Source organism: Canis lupus, chromosome 6, assembly GCF_003254725.2.
Source record: "Canis lupus dingo isolate Sandy chromosome 6, ASM325472v2, whole genome shotgun sequence".
In the NCBI taxonomy this organism is placed as follows: domain Eukaryota; kingdom Metazoa; phylum Chordata; class Mammalia; order Carnivora; family Canidae; genus Canis; species Canis lupus.
Window position 1 is genome coordinate 25,252,999 of NC_064248.1, and position 23,919 is coordinate 25,276,917.

At 44.1% G+C, this 23,919-nt stretch overlaps 1 non-coding gene across 1 annotated transcript; it reads right to left on the bottom strand.

Moving 5' to 3' along the window:
- Positions 1 to 257: 257 nt before the first annotated feature.
- Positions 258 to 329, bottom strand: TRNAA-AGC (transfer RNA alanine (anticodon AGC)). The gene has a single exon. It is a non-coding gene; the product is annotated as a tRNA-Ala (tRNA).
- Between the last annotated feature and the right edge of the window lie 23,590 nt (positions 330 to 23,919).

A 23,919-nucleotide genomic window follows, 5' to 3' on the forward strand; every position in this document is an offset into this window, starting at 1 on the left:
GTTAACTAGACTTATTGTAGTGATAATCTCATAATACATACAAATATGTAATCATTATGTTTATATACCCGAAACTAATATAATGTTATATGCCAATTATAAGTTAATTAAAAAATAAAACAGGAGAGTTACAAGCACAACAGAAGAAAAACATAAGTACTCGGAGGCAAGATGATTACTTTGCAGATTCTACAGGAATGTGGTGTGGCTGTAACAGAAAAAAAAAAAGTATTTCCCCAAGCAAGGGCACAACAGAATGGAGATGCTGGGGATCGAACCCAGGACCTCATGCATGCTAAGCATGCGCTCTACCACTGAGCTACATCCCCACCTGGTGACAGTACTGAATTTTAAAGCTGCTTTCATGAAATAAATCAGAAATTTGCTCTCTTAAAACAAAACAACTGGTTATAGTAATAGCCAGGGGGTTTAGGGAGTAGCATAATGCAGAGGGTGTGTAAGGAGAGGTTCCAGGAGTTAGGAATGAAAGGAATTTACTTTTCTCTCTGATTTTTGTACTACTTGAGTATCTTACCATGTAGGCATTGCCTCCTTAAATAAAGATGTAAAATAAAAGAGAAAATAAAGGTTAAACAAAAACCACTTTTCTGCAATAATGTCCCAACTTTATAGATGGAACACTTAGGCTACATAAAAGAAGAGCCTCTCCTATCCACAAAGCCTCCAGCTCCTCCAAGCAGTGAGATCATCACCCTTTGAGCCCCAGAGTCCTTTATTCTTTTCAGGGTTAGAGACTATCCATGCCTTGTTGCCAGGATTTCCATTCCTCATCCATGCCCTCAGTATCCTGCTCAGGGCATCCATCATTTTTGTTAATCCTTCCATCCTGCAACCAGTGTTTGTTGGGAACTGACCATGGTCCAGACATTATGCTTACTGCCAGGAGTACATGAATAAGCCTCAAGGTCAAAGTCCCTTCTGACCTGGTAGATAGGGCCACCATGTACAGTCACGCAGGCTGTGCACTACGTAATTTCAGGAAATGCCATTCGCATAGGTACCCCCTGGATTTATGACAGGTAAATCTTACTATAGCCAGTGGCCTTGCCCATATGTCCAATAACCCAATGGAGAAAATAAAGAAAGCAATACACACATATTTCTTCTAACTGGAATCAGGGCAATGAAAGAAAAGAACCAGGTGTGATGAGAAAGAACAAAAGGAGGGATCTAGGGGATCCCTGGGTGGCTCAGCGGTTTGGTGCATGCCTTCAGCCCACGGCATGGTCCTGGAGTCCCGGGATCAAGCCCCACATCGGGCTTTCTGCATGGAGCCTGCTTCTCCCTCTGCCTGTGTCTCTGACTCACTCTTTCTCTTTCTGTGTCTCTCATGAATAAATAAATAAAATCTTAAAAAAAAAAAAACAGGAGGGATCTATTTTGAGTTCCACATAAGCCATTCTGAGAAAGTGATATTTAAGCCAAGAAATTATAACTAATATAATTAGTTATATAACTAATATAATAGTAATCTTACTTAGTTGCTAGCAACACAGACCCAACTTAGTAGCTTTAGCAAAAAAAGTTTCCAATTTTTCTCATTCCACGAGAAGCCAGAAGATAGATGGCCCAAGATGAATTTGGCAGCTGCATGAGTTATCAGGAGCCCAGCCTCCTCTGCCTTTCTGCTTTATATTCCTTAACATGTGACTTCCGTTCTCTAGGTCACCTCATAGTCCAAAATGGTTGCTAGAGCTCCAGCCACCGCATTGGCATCAGAGACAACAGGACAGGGCAAGGATATCAGAGAAATAAGGGAACACACCCCACCCACTTAAGGAAATGACTGTGCCTTACAGAATATTCTACTTCCACCTCATTGGCCAGAAAATGGTCCCATGAACATACCATGCTGCAAGAGAGGCTGGAAACTGTAGTCTCTAAGGCACCACCCAAAGTTGTTACTTAAGGAGGAATTGTTTTTGAGAGGCAATGAGCAGCCTCTGCTATGGACTAGGAGAATAACAGAAGTTAATTAAGTGAAAGAGGTGGCAGGGGAACAGGTTCCAGGCAGAGGGAGCACAAGTACAAAGGCTCCAATGAGAAAAGTAGTGTGCCCTGTGCACACTAGCAAATGCAGGTACCTATCTCCCACTCTGGGCAAAGCCTTAGAATCACACAGACTCATGTTCACATTCTAATTTCACAATCCTTCCTCACTGAGAGCCTATAGGTAAAGTCTTTTAACTTCTCGGAGTCTGTTTTCTTACTTGTAAAACAAGAATTGTATGGGAACAATCTATAGATCTATTATGTAGATTAAATGAGATAACATATGTGAGGAAGTTAGCACAGCACCTAACATATTTAGCACACATTATTATGTATTAATTACATCTTCAACCAAAAGACTCACATAATTGTGACATAGTCAGTAGTCAAGGTTGTATTCCCAGCTTTGAACAAATCATGTGGCACACAGTGCTCAAAAAATGGTCGCTCTTCCTATTGTGACTATTGCCAAGGACAGTAAACAGCTCGTCAGGATTTCTTCCTGGCTCTTTCTTGACTCCTCATCCCAGGCCGGCCAACTGCAGATCTAACCAAATTTCAGATTGCCTACCTTAATGACAAACTAGAAATAAGGATGCAGGGGTGAGGGAATGCCAGCCCAGGGAGATAACAGACCCCCAGGTGACTGGTATGAGTCCCAGTCTCTCTGTTGTGCTCAGGCCCTAAGAATGAATAATTTCAACCCCAATGCAGAAATGCTTACTGCATTGAACTTTAATAAAACCCACACTTGGACTCCAGGAAATACTGCCATTTATATCTCCATTGATTTTCTAAACCTATTTTATTATTCCTCTTCCCGGTGAGGGTTGTATGTATTTTGGGGCTGCATTCCTTTCATAAATAAGTAAATATGTAGGTAAATACTTATAAGAGCTAACAGTTACTAAGCGTTTGGCCTGGGGCCAGGGATGATGCTGCAAGCCTTTGCCTCTGTTAGTTTATTCCCCCGTTATAGCAACCCAGTGAGGCTGGCATTCCAGTGTTTCCCATTCTACAGAGGAGGAGATGAAGATCCCAACAGTGAGGTCACTTCCCCCAAAAAGGAGCAGGGTAGATGCTATACCATCTAGCAGTTCCTCAAAAAGTTAAACATGGAGCTGCCATATGACCCAACAATGCCACTTTTAGGTGTGTACGCAGGAGAAATAAAGACATGTCCATCCAAAAGGTGCACAAATGTTCATGGCAGCAGTAGTCGTAAGAGTCAAAAAGTGGGAAAAATTCAAGTGTCCATCAATGGACAAAAGGACAAACACAATGTTACCTATGTACTCGAGGAAATATTGTTTAACCATAAAAAGTAATGAGAGACCAACACACACTACAACATGGGTGAATCTTGAAAATATTATGCTAAGTGGAAAAAAGCCAGACACAAAATACCACATATTGTATGATTCCACTGATCTATCCAGATTGGTCAAATCCATAGAGACGGGAAGCAGACTGGTGGTTGCTAGGGGCTAGGGAATAGAAGGGAATCAGAAGTGACTGCAAATGGAAACAGGCTTTCTTTGGTGGGGTGGGGGGGGGATGATAAAAATGTTCAGAAATTAGCGATGATGGTTGCACAACTCTATACATATACTAAAATCCACTGAATTGTACACTCTTGCCTGTGAATTTTATGGTAAATGAATTGTATCTCAATTTTTATTGAAAAAGAGGTAGAGCATAGATGTAACCTCAAGGCCATGGGATCCAAAGGCTTGATTACTGCGTTCTGAGCAGCTCAGTTATACGTGAACCTAGTCAATGCCAGGCTGGACAGGGAAATACTGAGTGCCTGAACTAAGGCAATGGTTTGAAAAAGCCAATAGTCTTTCCTTTCTGCTAAATCCCCTGAGCATGGGGCTGGCTCTCTCCCAGGCCTGGGACCCTGAGAATACCATAGAAGAGCTGCATTAATCGAAGCTTTATGGCATTTGGGAGCTACTGGGGCTGAGCAAATCTCAGTGGTCAGCGAGCTAATTACAACTGCCCGAATGAGGCCAACTCACCCATTAATACCAACAAGCCAGTTCCAGAAGGAAGAGGAAAGATGGCTGATGCAAATGAACCTCTCTAACTGTAGATTCAACATCTACAGTTGGTGGCCTGATCCCCCAGGCTACATCTTCATTGATATAAAATAATTCATACTTCTAAAAAATAATAATAATTTGTACTTCTGCAGGTGTTCCCAATTCACATACACAGACACACACACACATACACACACACACATACACTCCTTAAGAAGACCCCAAGCAAAGAATATGGCCTGGCACAAAGGACAGGAACTTTAACATTTGAAAGTCCTGAGTTCAGATCCTGCCTCTGCCACTTAGAAGCAGAGTAGCCTTAAGCAGGCCACATCATTTCTCTAAGACTCAGTTTCCCCATCTGTCAAATGGGGCTAATAAGTTCTACCTCTTTCATGGTTATACCAAGAACTAAGAGATGCCATATTTGAATGTTCCAGCTTGCAGTGGTGCTCAGTACATGGTAGCTGTTATTAATTGTATTATTAAATGATTTGGGTCATTTCCACATCACGTCCCCCTACACACTGAAGCTTGTGGGGGCTGAGCGGCCATGTGGCCAGAAAATGATTCTCTAATTTCAATGTGCCTGGGATGACTGTTTAAAATCCAAGGATCCAGGACACCTGGGTGGCTCAGTGGTTGAGCGTCTGCCTTGGGCTCAGGACATGATTCCGGGATCCTGGGATCAAGTCCCACATTGGGCTCCGCACAGGGAGCCTGCTTCTGTCTCTGCTTCTCTCTGTGTGTCTCTCATGAATAAATATATAAAAATCTGGGATCCCTGGGTGGCGCAGCGGTTTAGCGCCTGCCTTTGGCCCAGGGCGCGATCCTGGAGACCCGGGATCAAATCCCACGTCGGGCTCCCAGTGCATGGAGCCTGCTCTGCCTATGTCTCTGCCTCTCTCTCTGTGTGTGTGTGACTATCATAAATAAATAAAAATTAAAAAAAAAATATATATATATATATAAATCTTTAAAAATAAATAAATAAAATGCAAGGATCCCCAACCCCAGTGTTTCTGATTATAGGGAAGTTGACTGAAGTTGCTGCATATTTTGATAATCAGCTCAGGGTTTAAAACTTTCAGATAATAGGGAGGCATATAGCTGGCTCAGCTGGAAAACCATGTAACTCTTGATCTCAGGGTCGTGAGTTTGAGCCCCACATTGGATATAGAGATTACTTAAGTAAATAAACTTTAAAAAGAAGAAGGAAGAAAGAAAGAAAGAAATCAATCAGGGGTACCCAGCTGGCTCACTTGGAAGAGCATTTGATTCTTGATCCTGGGATCAGGAGTTCAAGCCCCTCATTAGGTGTAGAAATTATTAAGAAAATAAATAAAATTTAAAAAAGAAATCAAATGCCATTTGGATTTTAAAAACCCAAAACAAACAAAACAACTTTCAGATAATGCTTCTCAGCCCTGGTTACACACTGGAAAGTTTGGGCTTCTTTGTTTTATTTATTTATTTAAGATTTTATATATTTATTCATGAGAGGCACAGAGAGAGAGGCCGAGACACAGGCAGAGGGAGAAGCAGGCTCCACGTGACATGGGACTTGATCCCGGGTCCCCAGGATCAGGCCCTGGGCTGAAGACAGTGCCAAACTGCTGAGCCACCAAGGCTGCCCATCTTTGTTTTAATGCCCAGGTCTTACCCCTACAGATTTTGATGTCTTATGACCCTTGTGTTGCTGGAACATTGGTATTTTTTAAAGTTCTAATGATTCTAATGTGATGATTCTAATGTGCAGCCAGGCCTGAGAAGCCCTGCTATAAGCCAGTGCTTCTCAGAGTGTGGTCCAGGGACCCATGGCATCAGCAGCACTGCAAACATTTTTAAAATGCATAATCTTGGGTGTCTGAGTGATTCAGTCGGTTGAGCACCTGCCTTCAGCTCAGATTGTGATCCTGGGTCCTAGGATCCACATCAGGCTTCTGCTCAGCAGGGAGCCTGCTTCTCCCTCTACCTGCCATTCCCCCTGCTTATATTCTCTCCCTGACTGTCAAATAAATAAATTTTAAAAATGCACAATCTCTGTCCTTCCCCATCCTACTGAATCAGAAACTCTGGGAGTGGGACCCAGCACTCAGTGGTTTAATAAGTCCTCTGGGAGATTCTGATGTCCACTAAAGTATAAGAGCCCCCACTATGAGGCACGGTATCCCCAAAATTGATTGCATAATGATAAGAACCACATTGGGGTGGGATAACCATTCCTAGACAACGCCCTTACCCACTCACCCAGATTCTGGGAGGCTGGAATGGAGCCTGGGCATGTGCATTTTTTTACAAGTACTCTCCTGCTCCAACTACCAAGGGCTCTCCCAGCCCTTGGAATTAAATCCAAAATCCTCCCCTCAGGCCACCTCTTCTGAAGTGCAGGCTAGTCAAGGCAATGCTGATTTAAAGAAACACCACCTGGCACACCTGGAGGAGTGCACCTGAGTGGCTCAGTCAGTTAAGCGGCTGACTCTTGATTTTGGCTGAGGTCACGATCTCAGGGTCATGAGATTGAGCCCCATGTCAGGTTCCCCCTGAGCACAGCATGGAATCTGCTAGTGCCTCTCTCTGACCCTCCACCCTGCTAGTGCTCTATCTCTCTCTATCTCTCAAATAAATAAATAAATAAATAAATAAATAAATAAATAAATAAATAAATAAAGTCTGAAAATAAAAAAGAAACACCACCCAAAAGACTAAAATCCCCACCCACTCTCTTACCACCATCACCAGTCTTAAGCCTTAAGCCTCACCGGTTTTTTTAAACTATTACAAGAGGCTATGTGAGGAACCACAGGATGCTGCACACAGTTTCCCCTAAAGAGCTTCTCTGGCAAATACCACACAGGCTCCCAGCCCCAGAGGTGGGCACGTTTGAGACCCCCTGGCCCCACCCACCACGCACAGACCTGACTCTGAGGATAGTACTGGGCACCGTATATACTATGTTTGTTTGTTTTTTTAATAAAGTGGAATTTTATTTTTTTATGATAGTCACAGAGAGAGAGAGAGAGAGAGAGAGAGAGAGAGGCAGAGACATAGGCAGAGGGAGAAGCAGGCTCCATGCACCGGGAGCCCGACGTGGGATTCGATCCAGGGTCTCCAGGATCGCGCCCTGGGCCAAAGGCAGGCGCTAAACCGCTGCGCCACCCAGGGATCCCCGTGTATGCTATGTTTTATCCCCTATATACACACCTATGAGAAAGTTTAATTTTTAAATTCGGCACAATGAGAGATTAACAAAAACAAATAACAAAATAGAACAATTGGGGCACCTGGGTAGCTCAGTTAGGCGTCTGCCTTTGGCTCAGGTCATCATCTCAGGGGTCCTGGGATCGAGTCCCACATCAGGCTCCCTGCATGGAGCCTCATTCTCCCTCTGCCTGTGTCTCTGCCTCTCTCTGTGTCTTTCATGAATAAATAAATTAAATTAAATTAAATCAACAGCCACAAACATGAACAGGCATGGTCCTGGCTGATGGTCCCCCAAACACTACCGAGCTGGTTGCCACCAGTGATGGGAGTTCCTGAAATAGAGAAAGAGCCACTCATGTTAACATTCTTAACAAAAATAAAGTACAGACTTCCTTTGTTACAGTCTGTAGCTGCATCCCCAGAAAAGTTGATCTATATTAAAACACTCAAAGCACGTGTTTATAGGCAAATAGAATTAAATTATTGGCTCAGATGATTATAATGAATGTCTAGGAGGAACCCTCCACTGAAGGAAATGACCTGTGCATTGCAGACTATGCAACATCTCGGACTCCCAGCATTCAAATGCCCCTGATCAAATGCCCCTGCTCATGACCCTCTGATCATTGTAACAACAATAATGTCCCCATACATTTCCAACCTCCACCCCCCCCCCCATCATCAGTACCATTCCTGTGGAAAACTGTAGGTTCCAACAAGGAGATGGCCCTCTTGCTCCCTTCCTCCCACCCTTCCTGTTTTGAATCTGTTGTATTTAGGACATGATGCTGGGAGCTGTGGCAATCATTTTGAGGCCATGAGGTAAAGGCTGAGACTTCACAGAGATACCACCCTAGTAATCATTACTAGTGCCTAGTAATCAGAATTTATTCCCCAACTCTCTAACTGCCTACCTCCAAACTTTGGATTATACAAATTAATCAAATGCCTTTATTATTTAAACCTTGTTCTTTCAATCTTCTCTCACTTGCAGTGGAACACATCTTTACTGAGAGAAGTAGGACAAATAGGCCAGTGTGGGTGGGTAGAACAAATTTAAAAGATCCAGGCCATATAATGATTTGATGCTTAGGGCTTTACTTTAAATACTCTCAGCAAAAACAAACCAAAAAATATGATTCCTAGTTATAAGATGAATAAGTTCTGGGGATATACTGTACAGCATGGCGACTATAGTTAACTATATTGTATATCTGAAAGTTGCTAAAAAAGTAGATGTTCGAAGTTCTCACCACACCAAAAAAAAACTGTAACTATGGAGGCACCCTGGTAGCTCAGTGATTGAGCATCTGCCTTTGGCTTAGGTCATGATCCTGGGGTCCTGGGATTGAGTCCCATATCAGGCTCCCCATGGGGACCCTGCTTCTCCTTCTGCCTATGTTTCTGCCTTTCTCTCTGAGTCTCTCAAGCATGAATAAATAAATAAAATCTTGAAAAAAACTGTAATCATGTGAGGTGATGGATGTGTTAACCAACCTTACTGTGTAATCATTTTGTAATATATACATATATAAAATCATTACACTGTATACCTCAAATTTGCATATATCAGTTGTATCTCAATGAAGCTGCAGGAAAAAATTGTGTGGAGTGACTGGGGTGGATTTGACAAGATTTAAGTTAAATCCTGAGAAATCCCTCTTGAGAAAAAAATTTGAATTTTAGAGGTGGGGATAGACTCAACAAAATAGCAAATGTTGATAATTCTTGAAGCTGGGCAGTGAACATACTACATACATATATATATTGTATATAATTAGGAAAATTATCATAATAAGAAAGTGAAAATAAATAAAAATTGAAATGTTAATTGCTTTTTAAAAATAAAAGGTTTGGTTTGCTTTTCTCCTAGAGCCAGGCTACCATTGATTTTTTTTTTTTTTTTTTTTTTTAGAAGAATTGGAGTCTATCCATGAGGGTTAGTGGTCAGAATCTGCATCACACAATTTCACACAATGGGTCCCTGTAGATCTTATCATCCAGAGATTACACATTAGGAAAACTGAGAAACATAGCACAGCGGCTGAGTTCAGTGGCTTTGACACCCAAAAATTCAGGCTCTGCTATTTATCAGTTGTGCCAGTGTAAGCAGGTTACTAACCTTTCTGAGCCTTGGTGACCCCTGCTGTTAAATGGGTTTAACAATAGTGCCCACCCCTTGGGTGGTTGTGAGAAACAAATGAAAGGAATAGTAGCTACTGTGTTATTAGGTTATTATTTTATCCTTGCTTCTAGACTAAAACCTAGATTCTCAGCTTTCCCCCCATCCACCCAGGGAAATGATTAGGCGTTCCCAGGCTTTTAACTTGACTATATTTCTTTTTTTTTTTAATTTATTTTTTATTGGTGTTCAATTTACTAACATACAGAATAACCCCCAGTGCCCGTCACCCATTCACTCCCACCCCCCGCCCTCCTCCCCTTCCACCACCCCTAGTTCGTTTCCCAGAGTTAGCAGTCTTTACGTTCTGTCTCCCTTTCTGATATTTCCCACACATTTCTTCTCCCTTCCCTTCTATTCCCTTTCACTATTATTTATATTCCCCAAATGAATGAGAACATATAATGTTTGTCCTTCTCCGACTGACTTACTTCACTCAGCATAATACCCTCCAGTTCTATCCACGTTGAAGCAAATGGTGGGTATTTGTCATTTCTAATGGCTGAGTAATATTCCATTGTATACATAAACCACATCTTCTTTATCCATTCATCTTTCGTTGGACACCGAGGCTCCTTCCACAGTTTGGTTATCGTGGCCATTGCTGCTATAAACATCGGGGTGCAGGTGTCCCGGCGTTTCACTATATTTCTGAGCCCCATCCCACCTCCATTCTGATCTTAGCTACCCTCCCCTTCCCTCCCCACTCCAATCCAGTATTGATATGTAATGCACAGTTTTAACATGCCAAGGATGGGCTAGGCTCCTTACTGAATTACCTCATTTAAGCCATCATTTCATTAGACCCATTTTACAGAGGAGGAAACTGAGGCTTAGGGAGGTTAAGATCATACAGCTAGGAAATGGGCTCTGAAATCAGGTATACCTGATTCCCCAAAGTTGCAGTCATTTTTAAAGTTTTCCCGGGATCCCTGGGTGGCTCAGCGGTTTAGTGCCTGCCTTTGACCCAGGGTGTGATCCTGGAGACCCGGGTTCAAGTCCCACATTGGGCTCCCTGCATGGAGCCTCTGCCTGTGTCTCTGCCTCTCTCTCTCTGTGTGTGTCTCTCATGAATGAATGAATGAATGAAGGAATGAATAAATAATAAAATAAAAGTTTTCCCAACATAGGTTCTGAAGGGTCCAGATAAAGATCTCATCCCCAAGACTAACCCACATTTGATCTCTACACACAAGTACTACTCGTTTGTTCATTCCCATTTTACAGTTAGGAAAAGTAAGTCCTGAGGTCTACCCCAGCAGCAGAGAAAGACCATCCTTCTGACTCCACTTCTAAAGAGCTGGGTGGGAAGCTCACATCTGTGGACTCTGGATCCAGTGCTCCTTTCTTTCCTCTCCCCACTCCACCACTGACTCAATCTGTGTCCAGGCCTGGGGAAGCAGGTAGGGTGGCACAGTGGGCCAGAACTGGTCCTGGGATCAGAAAGTGCAGTTCTGCATGACTCAGCTGTGTGACATTGGGTCACTCACTTCCCCTCTCTGAGCCTCCAGCTCCTTATCATACACCACAAACTCTCCATCTGTGATCATCTCATCAGCCCTCTGTGGGAAAGCCCCACTCTCACAATCTGAGCCCCAGCATTCCTCACCCTCACTTCAGAGCATGGAGACACAAAAAGCGGTAAAACACAAAGAAGCCTGCTCTTTGGAACCACAAGTTGCAGTTCTTTCAAGGACAAAGAAGCGGACACCCTGAGCTTGCCTAAGCTGGGTGAGGAGCCACATCTGTGGGAAGCACTGCCACCCCGTGGCCACTGAGCTCCACTGCAGGCCACCTCCAGGGGCTTGCAAGGGGAAGTCGCCATCAGCTCAGAGGCTGTGAGATCCTAAAGGATGGGAGGAAGGAACAGTTGGCCTTTGGTGGGTGGGAAACACTCAACAAGGCCTAGGGGAGAGAGAGAGGGTGGCATGGCATACTGGGAAGCACAAAGGCTGTTCCCCCACCTGGAATGCTCTTCCCCAAAAACAGACATTGTCCAAGCCAGGTTCACATGTGTCCTCTCACCTTCCTATTTAAAAATGCCATTCCTCCAGGTGCCTGGGTGGCTTAGTGGTTGAGCATCTGCCTTTGGCTCAGGGCATGATCCCAGGGGTCCTGGGATGGAGTCCCACGTCAGGCTCCCCATGGGGAATTGGCTTCTCCCTCTGCCCATGTCTCTGCCTCTCTGCATCTCTCATGAATAAATTTTTTTTTTAATCCGTGCCTGTGGCCCCATTTCCTCATGCTTCATGTTTTCCCCCATAGCACTCATCCCCATCTCCAAGTATGTCTTTTAACCTTAGACCACATGTGTTTTGCTCATTTTTAACAGGACAGGTATTTTTGTCTGTCCTACTGGCTGCTGTAACCTCAGCACCTAGGACATTGCCTGGCCCATATCACATTTATTAAATGAATGAATAAACAAATGTACTGGTTCAGTGCCTTGGGTGGGTTACTAACGCTCTCTGAGCCTCAGTTTCCTCAATTGTAAAATAAAGATACCAAGAATCCTTTCCTTATCCTCCCCCCAGGATTGCAGTGAAGAACAAATGAGTTTCTATTCAGTGGGTTCTGCAGGAAGTTGAACAGTGTCCCTTAAAAATCCCCTGGAACCTGCACCCTTGGAACCTCAGAATGTGATCTTATTTGGCAATATGGCCTTTGCGTATGAAGTCATTCTAGGTTAGGATGGGCTCTAAAATCAATGACTGGTTTCCTTTAACGCAGGGAGAAGACACAGAGAGACACACAGGGAAGGAGGATATGGGAAGACGGAGGCAGAAATTGGAATTATGCCACCACAAGCCAAGGAGCACCTGGCACTACTGGAAACTGGAAAAGTCAAGAATGGACTCTTCCCTTTAGAAGGAGCATGGCCCTGTTAGGATGGCCACCTTGATTTTGGACTTCTAGCCTCCAAAACTGTGAGACAACACATTTCTGCTGTTTTAAGCCATCTAATTCGTGACACTTTATTACAGCAGTCACAGGAAATTCATTTAACACTGGAATTACATGCAAATCCTGTTCACCATAGCACAGGTCAGCACAGACCCCTTAGAACAGTACTTTCACCAGGGTCTGGCCACTCTTTTCTTCTGTTTCTCAAACACGTGAAGATCATGCCTACCTCAGGCCCTTTGCACTTGCTGTTTATCTTGTGTGAACCCCATTTCCCTCTTATCTTCCACCTGTGGCTCCTTGTCTTGCTTCAGGTCTCTGCTCAAAGAGATCTGCTCTGACCACTTGATCCATTTCTCTCTATGACATCGTTTTACTTTATTTTCTTCATAGCACTCACCAACCTGAAGAATCTCAATTATTTTATTAACTTGCTTAATTTTTGCCTGTCATGAAGGTCAGCTTCCTGAGATCAAGAACCCTCCTATCTTCTTTCATCTCCACTGCCTAGAACATGCCTGGCAAGTAAGAAGAGCTTGTTGTATTAATGAGTCTTATAGGTAATAATACTTATAGTTATTATCATGCCTGTTGTATAGAAGAGAAAACTGAGATACAGAGAAGTTCTTTAACCTGTCCAAGGTCACAGAGGTATCTATTAGCTTCCTAGAGCTGTCATAACGAAGCATCACAAACTTGGTGGTTTAAACAACAGAAATCCATTGTCTCACAGTTCTGGGGGCTAACAGTCCAAAAACCTTTTTTTTTTTTTTTTTTTTTTTTTTTGAGAGAACAACTCCCAATTATCTTTTATTTATACAAATAGGGCATCTTTAGCAAAAGACACTGAAACAAGAGTCACTATGGCCCAGGAGACAATACAGGGAGGTAACAGGCCTAGGGAGGCCCTGCTAGGGGAGGAGTCTGGGAAAGGTGGTTACAAGTCCTGGGTAAGTGCTGAGTGGTGAGGGCCAAGAAAGGAGCAAGCTCCGTTGGATCAACACCGTTGGCAGGTCATGGGCAGGACTCACAGTGACCTCCTTGCTAACTCTTGAGAGTCCCAGTCAAGTGCAGGATTGATTTCTACTGAACGCTGTGAGGGACCAATCTGTACCAGGCCTCTCTCCTTGGCTTGTACATGGCTGTCTTTTCTCTGTGTCTCTTATAGTGTCTTCCCTCTGTGCTTGTCTGTGTACATATTTCTCCTTTTTATAAGGACACCAGTCATATTGGATTAGGGCCCACCCAACGACCTCATTCAATTTGATTACCTCTCTAAAGACCTTATGTTCAAATAGGTTATAATCTGAGGTCCTGGGTGTTAGGACTTCTACACTGAAATCTGGGGGGAGAGGAGGACACAATTCAACCCACAAGAAGCTAGTATGTGGCAGAGGCAGAACTCAAACCCATGTCTCTCTGGCATAACATCACTGAGAGATTGAGGTGACTATAGCAGACTATGACACAGGTGCCCTCCCTGAACTACTCCTGATATCATGCCTTGTGCAGTCTCTGCTCACACCAAGTGGACCTGGCCATGGGACTTGCTTGAGTCAAGGGATATTAGCAAGCATGAAGACAGTAGAGGCTTGATTAAGGCTTATCTCATCCAAAGGCTTGGACTCGGCCCTCTTAGAACCCAGCCATTATGATGCAAAGAAGTCTAACTCCCCTACTGGAGAGAAAGTCCACATGAAGAGAAGCTCTACAGCTTGAGAGGCCACCTTGGACCTGCCAACCCCCACTGATGCCATGCAGAGCACAGACAAGCCCCTCCTGATCACACAGACATGAGCAAATCAGTGGCCATATCTTAAGCCACCGCATTTTGGAGTAGTTTATCACACAGCACTGACAACTCAGACCCCAAGCAAAGTCAACCTCAGACATGCTCTGAGTTGCTTGTTTATGTGTTGTTCACAAAACTGTTTAATAAGTAATAGGCTTACTTAGTTCTTTGAGGAATGGGACCAAGAATTAATTAATAAACAAATATATCTGCATACATGTTGAAATTATATTATTAAGCCTCAGAAGATAATGTTCTTACACACCTTTAAGAATATGTGCCATGGCAAAGAGATGGAAAAATATTCCATGCTCATGGATTGGCAGAATTAATATTGTGAAAATGTCAATGTTACCCAGGGCAATATACACGTTTAATGCAATCCCTATCAAAATACCATGGACTTTCTTCAGAGAGTTAGAACAAATTATTTTAAGATTTGTGTGGAATCAGAAAAGACCCCGAATAGCCAGGGGAATTTTAAAAAAGAAAACTATATCTGGGGGCATCACAATGCCAGATTTCAGGTTGTACTACAAAGCTGTGGTCATCAAGACAGTGTGGTACTGGCACAAAAACAGACACATAGATCAGTGGAACAGAATAGAGAATCCAGAAGTGGACCCTGAACTTTATGGGCAACTAATATTTGATAAAGGAGGAAAGACTATCCATTGGAAGAAAGACAGTCTCTTCAATAAATGGTGCTGGGAAAATTGGACATCCACATGCAGAAGAATGAAACTAGACCACTCTCTTTCACCATACACAAAGATAAACTCAAAATGGATGAAAGATCTAAATGTGAGACAAGATTCCATCAAAATCTTAGAGAAGAACACAGGCAACACCCTTTTTGAACTCGGCCATAGTAACTTCTTGCAAGATACATCCACGAAGGCAAAAGAAACAAAAGCAAAAATGAACTATTGGGACTTCATCAAGATAAGAAGCTTTTGCACAGCAAAGGATACAGTCAACAAAACTCAAAGACAACCTACAGAATGGGAGAAGATATTTGCAAATGACCTATCAGATAAAGGGCTAGTTTCCAAGATCTATAAAGAACTTATTAAACTCAACACCAAAGAAACAAACAATCCAATCATGAAATGGGCAAAAGACATGAACAGAAATTTCACAGAGGAAGACATAGACATGGCCAACATGCATATGAGAAAATGCTCTGCATCACTTGCCATCAGGGAAATACAAATGAAAACTACAATGAGATACCACCTCACACCAGTGAGAATGGGGAAAATTAACAAGGCAGGAAACAACAAATGTTGGAGAGGATGCGGAGAAAAGGGAACCCTCTTACACTGTTGGTGGGAATGTGAACTGGTGCAGCCACTCTGGAAAACTGTGTGGAGGTTCCTCAAAGAGTTAAAAATAGACCTGCCCTATGACCCAGCAATTGCACTGTTGGGGATTTACCCCAAAGATACAAATGCAATGAAACGCCGGGACACCTGCACCCCGATGTTTCTAGCAGCAATGGCCACGATAGCCAAACTGTGGAAGGAGCCTCGGTGTCCAACGAAAGATGAATGGATAAAGAAGATGTGGTTTATGTATACAATGGAATATTACTCAGCTATTAGAAATGACAAATACCCACCATTTGCTTCAACGTGGATGGAACTAGAGGGTATTATGCTGAGTGAAGTAAGTCAGTCGGAGAAGGACAAACATTATATGTTCTCATTCATTTGGGGAATATAAATAATAGTGAAAGGGAATATAAGGGAAGGGAGAAGAAATGTGTGGGAAATATCAGAAAGGGAGACAGAACGTAAAGACTGCTAACTCTGGGAAACGAACTAGGGGTGGTAGAAGGGGAGGAGGGCGGGGGGTGGGAGTGAATGGGTGACGGGCACTGGGTGTTATTCTGTATGTTAGTAAATTGAACACCAATAAAAAAATAAATTAAAAAAAAAAAAAAAGAATATGTGCCATGGGGCGCCTGCGTGGCTCAGTTGATTAAGCAGCTGCCTTCAGCTTGGGTCATGATCTCAGGGTCCTAGGATGAGCCCCATGTCCAGCTCCCTGCTGGGTTGGGAGTCTGCTTCTCCCTCTACCCACTTATGCACACGTGATCACGCACTGTCAAATAAATTAATAAAATCTTAAAAAAGAAAAAAGAATGTATTCCATATAGAAGTGCCTGAGTGTCTCAGTCAATTGAGCATTCAACTCTGGATTTCAGCTCAGGTTGTGGTCTCAGGGTTATGGGATGGAACCCGTTTAGGATCCTCTCTCCTCCCTCTGCCCCTCTCCCCTACTTGTATGTGCATGCTCTCTCTCTAAAATAAATAGATAAAATCTAAAAAAAAAAAAAGAAAGAAAGAAAGAAAGAAAGAAGAAAGAAAGAAAGAAAGAAAGAAAGAAAGAAAGAAAGAAAGAATGTGTGCCAGGTTGTGTCTCAGACCTCAGAGATGGGTGGGCCCTGAGGGAGCTGTGTAGAGGCTGTCAATTCAAAAAGCAATCAAGGGTGCTCTGACTCCTCCCACTGGATCCCACCAAATCCTTGATACAAAGCCCAAAGCATGGGACAAGCCAAAGATACTCTCAAAATAAAATTAAGGAAAAAAAGAGGTATCAGGCCAGAGCCAAATGCAACAGGACAAAGACATCTCCCCCAAGTGGGAATCACAGGAAATGCCTTCAGAGAGAAAGGAGGTCTCTGAATGAGAACTCGAAAGTGGAGCTGGATTAACAGTGACAATCTAGACCAGGGTTGCAAACTCAGTGCCTCCAGGGGCAGACAGGGTGTGGACCGAGGGAGGCAGACCAGGTGGGGACCAGCCCTAGGTGACAGGGCAGCCACTGCTCAGCTGCAACTCTGGGCTCTGCAGGATATTGGGTCTTGGCTCCCAGAGGGGAAAACCCCCACCTGGGGACACGGCACATATGCCATTAAATTGCAAACTGCAGCTGCCATCTGGTCCCTTTGGGCTCCTCGTGGCACAAGATGAGCAGGCAAGGAAGCCGCTGTCCCAGCAGAAAGAATTGCCCAGATCAGCTGGAGGAGACAGGGCTGCTTTCCCACAAAGGGCACAGAAAGATGTTTCTGCAATTCACTCAAGTGATTGCACCTGGGCACCTCTTGCCTGCTTCTGGTGGTGGTTTTTTTTAGCCAGGTTAAGTACCGAAGTACCACAGGCTGGGTGGCTAATAAACAACAGAAATTTATTTCTCACAGTCCCAGGCCCTGGATGGATGTCCAAGATTAGGGTGCTGGCAGGATCAGGTTCTGAATAAGGGTCCTCTTCCATATTGCAACCTGCCAACTTCTCCTTGTGTCCTCACAGGTGGAAGGAGGGAGCTTTCTGTGGTTCCTTTTAGAAGGGCACTAATCCCATCATGAGGGCTTCACTTTCATGACCTAATCACTTTCCAAAGACCCCACCACCAAATACTATCACATGGGGGGGTGGGGGGGATAGGATTTCAACATATGAATTGCAATGGGGGAAGGGGACACAAATATTCAGTCCATTGCACACAGGAATGATCAAGTACAGCTGCCACAGCCTAAGTAGTGGATGGTGACCAGGAACTCAAGACTCTTGAGGATAAAGATTTTGGTCAGCCGGCAAGTAAACCACTGAGGCTAGCAGGGGACACAGCCAAGGGCAAGGAGATCTAGGGTGAATAGAACAGAAACAAAGAGTTGAGTCTCCTCCCAGCATCCTCCCCTCCAGAAGAGGCACCCCGAGTCCAGTCAGCCAGCTTCAGTGTGGGGGTATAAAGGGTACAATTCTGAGACCAGTTCCCTTCACCTAGCACTTCTCTCCCCCAAAGCTCATACCTCCTTTAGCCAACAACCAAGGGAGGTGGGATTGATTAAGCATGAACAAAGTTTCATGACCAATGGAGTGGAAAGTGAATGGAGGTCATTTTCCTTTAGCCAGGAAAGAAATCTCAACAAATATACCAAAAAATCTCAAAACATTCTCTTGCACCCTCCACCTCCACCCCCATACTAGAGGCTGCCCTTCCTAGCCTTATTCCTCTAGGGCTGGGGAGTAGCCCTCCCCGTCCCCCCCCCCCACACACACACCTGCTCAGCCGCTACTCCCCCAGCAGCCAGAGGGACTCCCAACCTCAACCACCCATTGTGTCAAAAGAGCCCCTACCCCAAAATCCCAGCCCTGACATAGGGCTCAGGGCACAACCCAGACTGTAGTTTCATGGAAGAGCACCCTAATACATAGGAGACGTTCTAATCTCTTTGAACCTCATGCAGGAGGAATATGTCCTTAAGTGAAAAGGCCAAGAGCCTACATTCATATTTGTTTGTAACAATTACGCACCCGTTTATAATGTGTGTTTTTCCCCCACATCACCGAGCAGTTCTCTGGCACCAGCTAGGCATCCTACAATTCAGTTTGATTCTGATACTATTTACCTAGAGATATAGCTCAGATCCCACAGGTTAAGGGCAGAGTCCATGAGACCCATCCCCCTCCACTTCAGACCCCAATTCCAAGTCAGCTTATCATCTCGGGTTCTGACCTACCACCCACAAATGGGAGGTTCCAGTGACTCTCTCTCTGTGCTCAATTAATTTGCTACAGCAGCTCACAGAACTCAGAGAAATATTTTATTTACTAGATCACCACCTTCATATAAAAGGATATAATTCAGGAATAGCCAGGTGGAAGAGATGCATAGGGCGGGGTACAGAGCTTCCAAGCCCTTCCCAGGCATACCACTCTCCCCACATCTGCATGTCTTCACCAGCCTGGAAGTTCTCCAAACCCTCTCTTTCTGGGTTTCTGGAAGCTTCGTTACACAGTCATGATTGATTAAATCATTGGCCTTTGGTGACTGATTAAACCGCCAGCCCCTCCCCCCTCCCCGGATGTTGGGGGTGGAGGGGCTGAAAGTTTCAACCCACTAATCACAAGGTTGGTTCTCCAGGCAACCAGCCCCCATCCTTAGATGTGGTCCTAACGTCATCTCATTAACATAACAAAGGACACCTGTCTGCTCTCATCACAAAAAATTCCAAGGGTTTTAGGAACTCTGTGCCAGGAACAGGGATGAAATCCAAATATATATTTCTTATTATAAATCACAGTATCCCAGCTTGTACTTGAATAAAGAAGATAAAAATGCTGACGTCTGGAAGCAAACAGAAGGGAAGAGCAGTGGTTACCTGTGGGGGGGGGGGGGGAGGTTACCTGGACTGATGGCAGTGATGTGGGAAAAAAAGGCAGAAGGAAATATAGATAAAATTAAATGTTCTTATCACCTGCAGCCCATTGACAAATACTTGAGGCAGGCAGAGTATGATGTTCCTCCAGGAAGGTCCCAAGGCATCTTGCTATAGATGGAAAAACAGCCCTAGTTTGACAATAGCAAGGCCTCAGGTTTCCTGTGAGTCTTCTTTTTTTTTTTTTTTTAAGATTTTATTTATTTATTTATTCATGAGAGACACAGAGAGAGGCAGAGACACAAGGCAGAGTGAGAAGCAGGCTCCATGCAGGGAGCCCAATGTGGGATTCGATACCGGGTCTCCAGGATCACACCCTGGTGGCGCTAAACCACTGAGCCACGGGGCTGCCCCCTGTGAGTCTTCTTTAGCATATAAAAATCCTTTCGGGGCGGGGTGGGAGGGCACCTGGATGGTTCAGTGGTTGGGTTAGGGTTAGCGCACATTGGGCTCTAAGTGAGGCGTCTCCTCCCTCTCCCTCTGCTCCTGCTCCTCCCCCCTGCTCATGTGCTCTCTCTCTCTCAAATATATAAATTTTTTAAAGAAAGAAAATCCTTTTGGAACTTCCCCTAACCCCAAAGTATATAATCAGTTGCTACTCACAACCGCAGGACAGCAGCAACTCTTTCTGCCTACGGGTTCTGTCCCTGTGCTTTAATAAAACCACCTTTTTGTACCAAAGACGTCTCAAGAATTCTTTCTTGGCCATCAGCTCGGAACCTCACCCACATTCCAAAAACTACAACAGCAGCAGACACAGGGGACAGAGCCCCCACAGACAGGGAGACTGAGCTAAACAGAGGTAGAGGGTGTGAGGAGGACTGAGGTGGTGCCTGCAGGGCCCCCACCAAGCTTGGTCACCAATGCGAGTTTCCCAGAGGGAAGTCTCCCCAAGCCTCTGGCTGCAACCACCAGAGGGAATACCTGTCCTCATCCATGCAAAAACTCCCTGCAGCGCCCCCAACAAAGGGACTTCACACTGCGTATCTGTTGACACTGCTGTTTATGACCGAGGTGAACATTTATCCACAAAAACAAACAGATTAAAATACAATAGTATTGGGTTTTAGATCTTATGTATTTGTTTATTTGAGGGAGGATAGAGGGGCAGAGGGGAAGAGAGAGGAAGAAAGAATCCTGACATGAACCTGAGATCATGACCCTAAACCAAAACCAAGCATGGATGCTTAACTGATTGAGCCACCCAAGCACCTCCAGTAACTATTTTAAAGCGTGTACATTGTTGGGATGCCGGGTGGCTCAGCAGTTGAGCACCTGCATTCAGCTCAGGGTGTGATCCTGGGGTCCTGGGATCGAGTCCTGCTCGGGCTCCCTGTGGGGAGCCTGCTTCTCCCTCTACCTGTGTCTCTGCCTCTGTCTCTGTGTCTCTCATGAATAAATAAATAAAAATCTTTATTAAAAAAAAGAGTGTAAATTGTTACCAACTTTCTGGATCATAAGCCTTAGAAGTCTTCATACACCTCAATGTAGAAAATCTGCTTTTAAAAATCAAGCTCAAAGAAGTAACTTTTTGAAAAATGCCTATAGTGCCTTCCCTGAAGGACTGTTGATAAGGACAGAAAATTCGGAAATAATCTAACTGCACAATGATAAGAAGTAGTTATATAATCAGGGATCCAGGGAGATGAAATTCCACACTTATAAACTAATTTTCATAAAATTTAATTTGTAAAACTTGTTTTAAGGAAATGTTGTCTAGAGATAACAAGTGTTGGCGAGGATGGGGAGAAAAGTGAATGCTTATGCATTGTTGGTAGGGATGTAAATTGGTGCAGCTGCTATAAAAAAAAAACAGTAAGGAGGAGGTTGCTCAAAAAATCAAAAACAGAACTACATATGACCCAGCAATTCCACTTCTGAGCATATAAATGAAGGAAATGAAAACAGAATCTCTCAGAGATATCTCCATTGTGAGATATCTCACTGCAGCAATAGCTGTTATTCGCAATAGCCAAGACATGGAAACAACCTATGTGTCTGTTGACAGATGAATGGATAAAGAGAACGTGATATACATCTACAATAGAATATTATTTAGCCACAAAAGAGGAAATCCTGCCTTCTGCAATAGTGTGGATGAAACTGGAGAGCATTATGCAAAGTAAAATAAGCCAGACACAGAAAGACAGATACTGTTTGATCTCACATGACACGTATGTAGAATTTAAAAAACTCAAACTCCTAGAAACAGAGAGTAAAGCTGTTACTAGTGGCCGGGGGGAAGGGAATATGGGAAGACCTTGATTAAAGGGCACAAACTTCCAGTTATAAGATGAATAAATTCTGGGGATTTAATGTATAGCGTGGTGACTATCACTAATAATACAATATTATATACTTCAAAGTTAGGAGAGTAGATCTTAGATGCTCTCACGATAACAATGACAACAAAACTGGTAATTACGTGAGATAAAGGATGTGGTAAACAATTCATAATATATGCATGGATGAAATTATTACTTTGGGGATCCCTGGGTGGCGCAGCAGTTTGGTGTCTGCCTTTGGCCCAGGGCGCGATCCTGGAGACCCGGGATCGAATCCCACATCGGGCTCCCGGTGCATGGAGCCTGCTTCTCCCTCTGCCTGTGTCTCTGCCTCTCTCTCTTTCTCTCTCTCTCTCTCTCTGTGACTATCATAAATAAATAAAAATTAAAATTAAAAAAAAAGAAATTATTACTTTGTGCACCATAAATCTGCACAATGTTATATGTCAGCTATAACTCAGTAAAGGGGAAAAAGGAACACATTTTAGGGTTAATTGTCTATTGAGGCTGGTACCCGAATATGACGCACGCACTCAAGTGTTTTCAGATAACATTCAACCATGTGCCATGATATTCAGAACATAGTGTAAATTTTTTTTTAAATTAGTAATCAAAACCATACGTAAGTTGTTTTAAGGACAGATATATAGAGATAAAATTGTGTGTGTGTGTGTGTGTGTGTGTGTGTGTGTGTGTGTGTGTGTGATAGAAAAAAAATACTGAGTCTTTCTGAGTGGTATTGTGTTGAATTTGTTTTGGTTGAAATGTATATTTTCTGGATTTTCTGCAATAAGCATAGATTAGTTTTGTAACAGGAGGAGCTGTTGTACCATAAGCTATATTGGGGGTTGTGGTCTTCCCAGGACCTCCTCAGTCCCTGTGCAAGCCACGTTGATCTTCACTGTCAGGTGACATTGACTGTTGACCAGGTGAGATTTGCTAAAATCCAGATACATAAGCTCCCTGCTCTCTAACTGCAGATGCCTCACTCACCAGTCCAATTCTGTCATGAATGTTTGTGTCCTCCCCAAATCCACATGTTGAAGCCCTACCCCAGAATGTCATGGTATTAGAAGGTAGAGCCTTTGGGAGGTGATTAGTGTTTGTTGAGGTCAGGATGGTGCAGGCCCACGATGAGATTAGAGCCTTTGTAGGAAGAGGGAGACACCCCAGAGCTCCTTTCCTTTTCTCCTCCAAGTGAGGACACAGCAGGAAGGCAACTGTCCCCACGCCAGGGAGAGAAGCCTCACCAGGAACCCAACCGTGCTGGCTGAACCCTGATCTTGGACTTCCAGCCTCAGAACTATGAGAAATAAATGCCTGTGGTTCATAAACTACTCAGTCTGTGGCATTTTGGAGTCCATGTGGACTAAGACAGTCTCCCTTCTAGCTGCCCGAGTGGAAGTTGCAGAACATGCCTCAGAACGTGTAACCCTGCTGAAACTTTTGGGGGCCCCACAACCCTCAGCACCAACCCATAACCCTTTGCATAGTGTACCAGGCCTTTCTACCTTTCCATCCTCCTCTGGACCACCACCTGCTCTGCTCCAGCCACCTTGGACTTCTTTCAGCTCCTCAAACACCATCTAGGCCGTTGACCATATGGTTTCCTACACCCACAGCGCCATTTTCCCGAGCTTTCACCCAGCTAGCTGCTGACCACACTCAGCCTTCAGGGGTCAACTTCAGTGTCACTGCCTCAGTAAAACCTGCTCTGACCTCCCAAGCCAGAGATAAGAACCTTCTTCTGAGCATCTGGGCCCCATGCTACCTCTCTCAGAGCAGGTACTAAATCTCTTATAACTATTTACTCATGGTAGCATGAGTCAGAGTCCCAACAGAAAAGATGACGCACTTAAAATGAGAGAATGTGGAAAATGGGGCTGGGCTGGATGTCCAGGTGGCTCACTCACACGGCTGTTGGCTGTATGCTTGGCAGGGGCTGTTGACCACAATGCCTCAGTCTGCCAACATGTGGCCTCTCCATGTCACCTGGGGTTCTCAAAGCATGACCGCCAGGCTCCAGAGGAGTATCCCAACCATGTGGAAACAGAAGTTTCAGGTCCCAAAAGGTCCCGCCTTAGAAGTTATACAGCATTACTTCCACCACATTCCGCTGGTCAAACAGATCCAAGCCTGGCCCTGATTCAACGGGAAGGGAAAGAGATTTCACCTCTTGATAAGAGGAATGGCCAGAACTTACAGCTTATCTTTTTTTTTTTAAATTTTAATTGAAGTGCATCTGACACACAACATTATGAAAT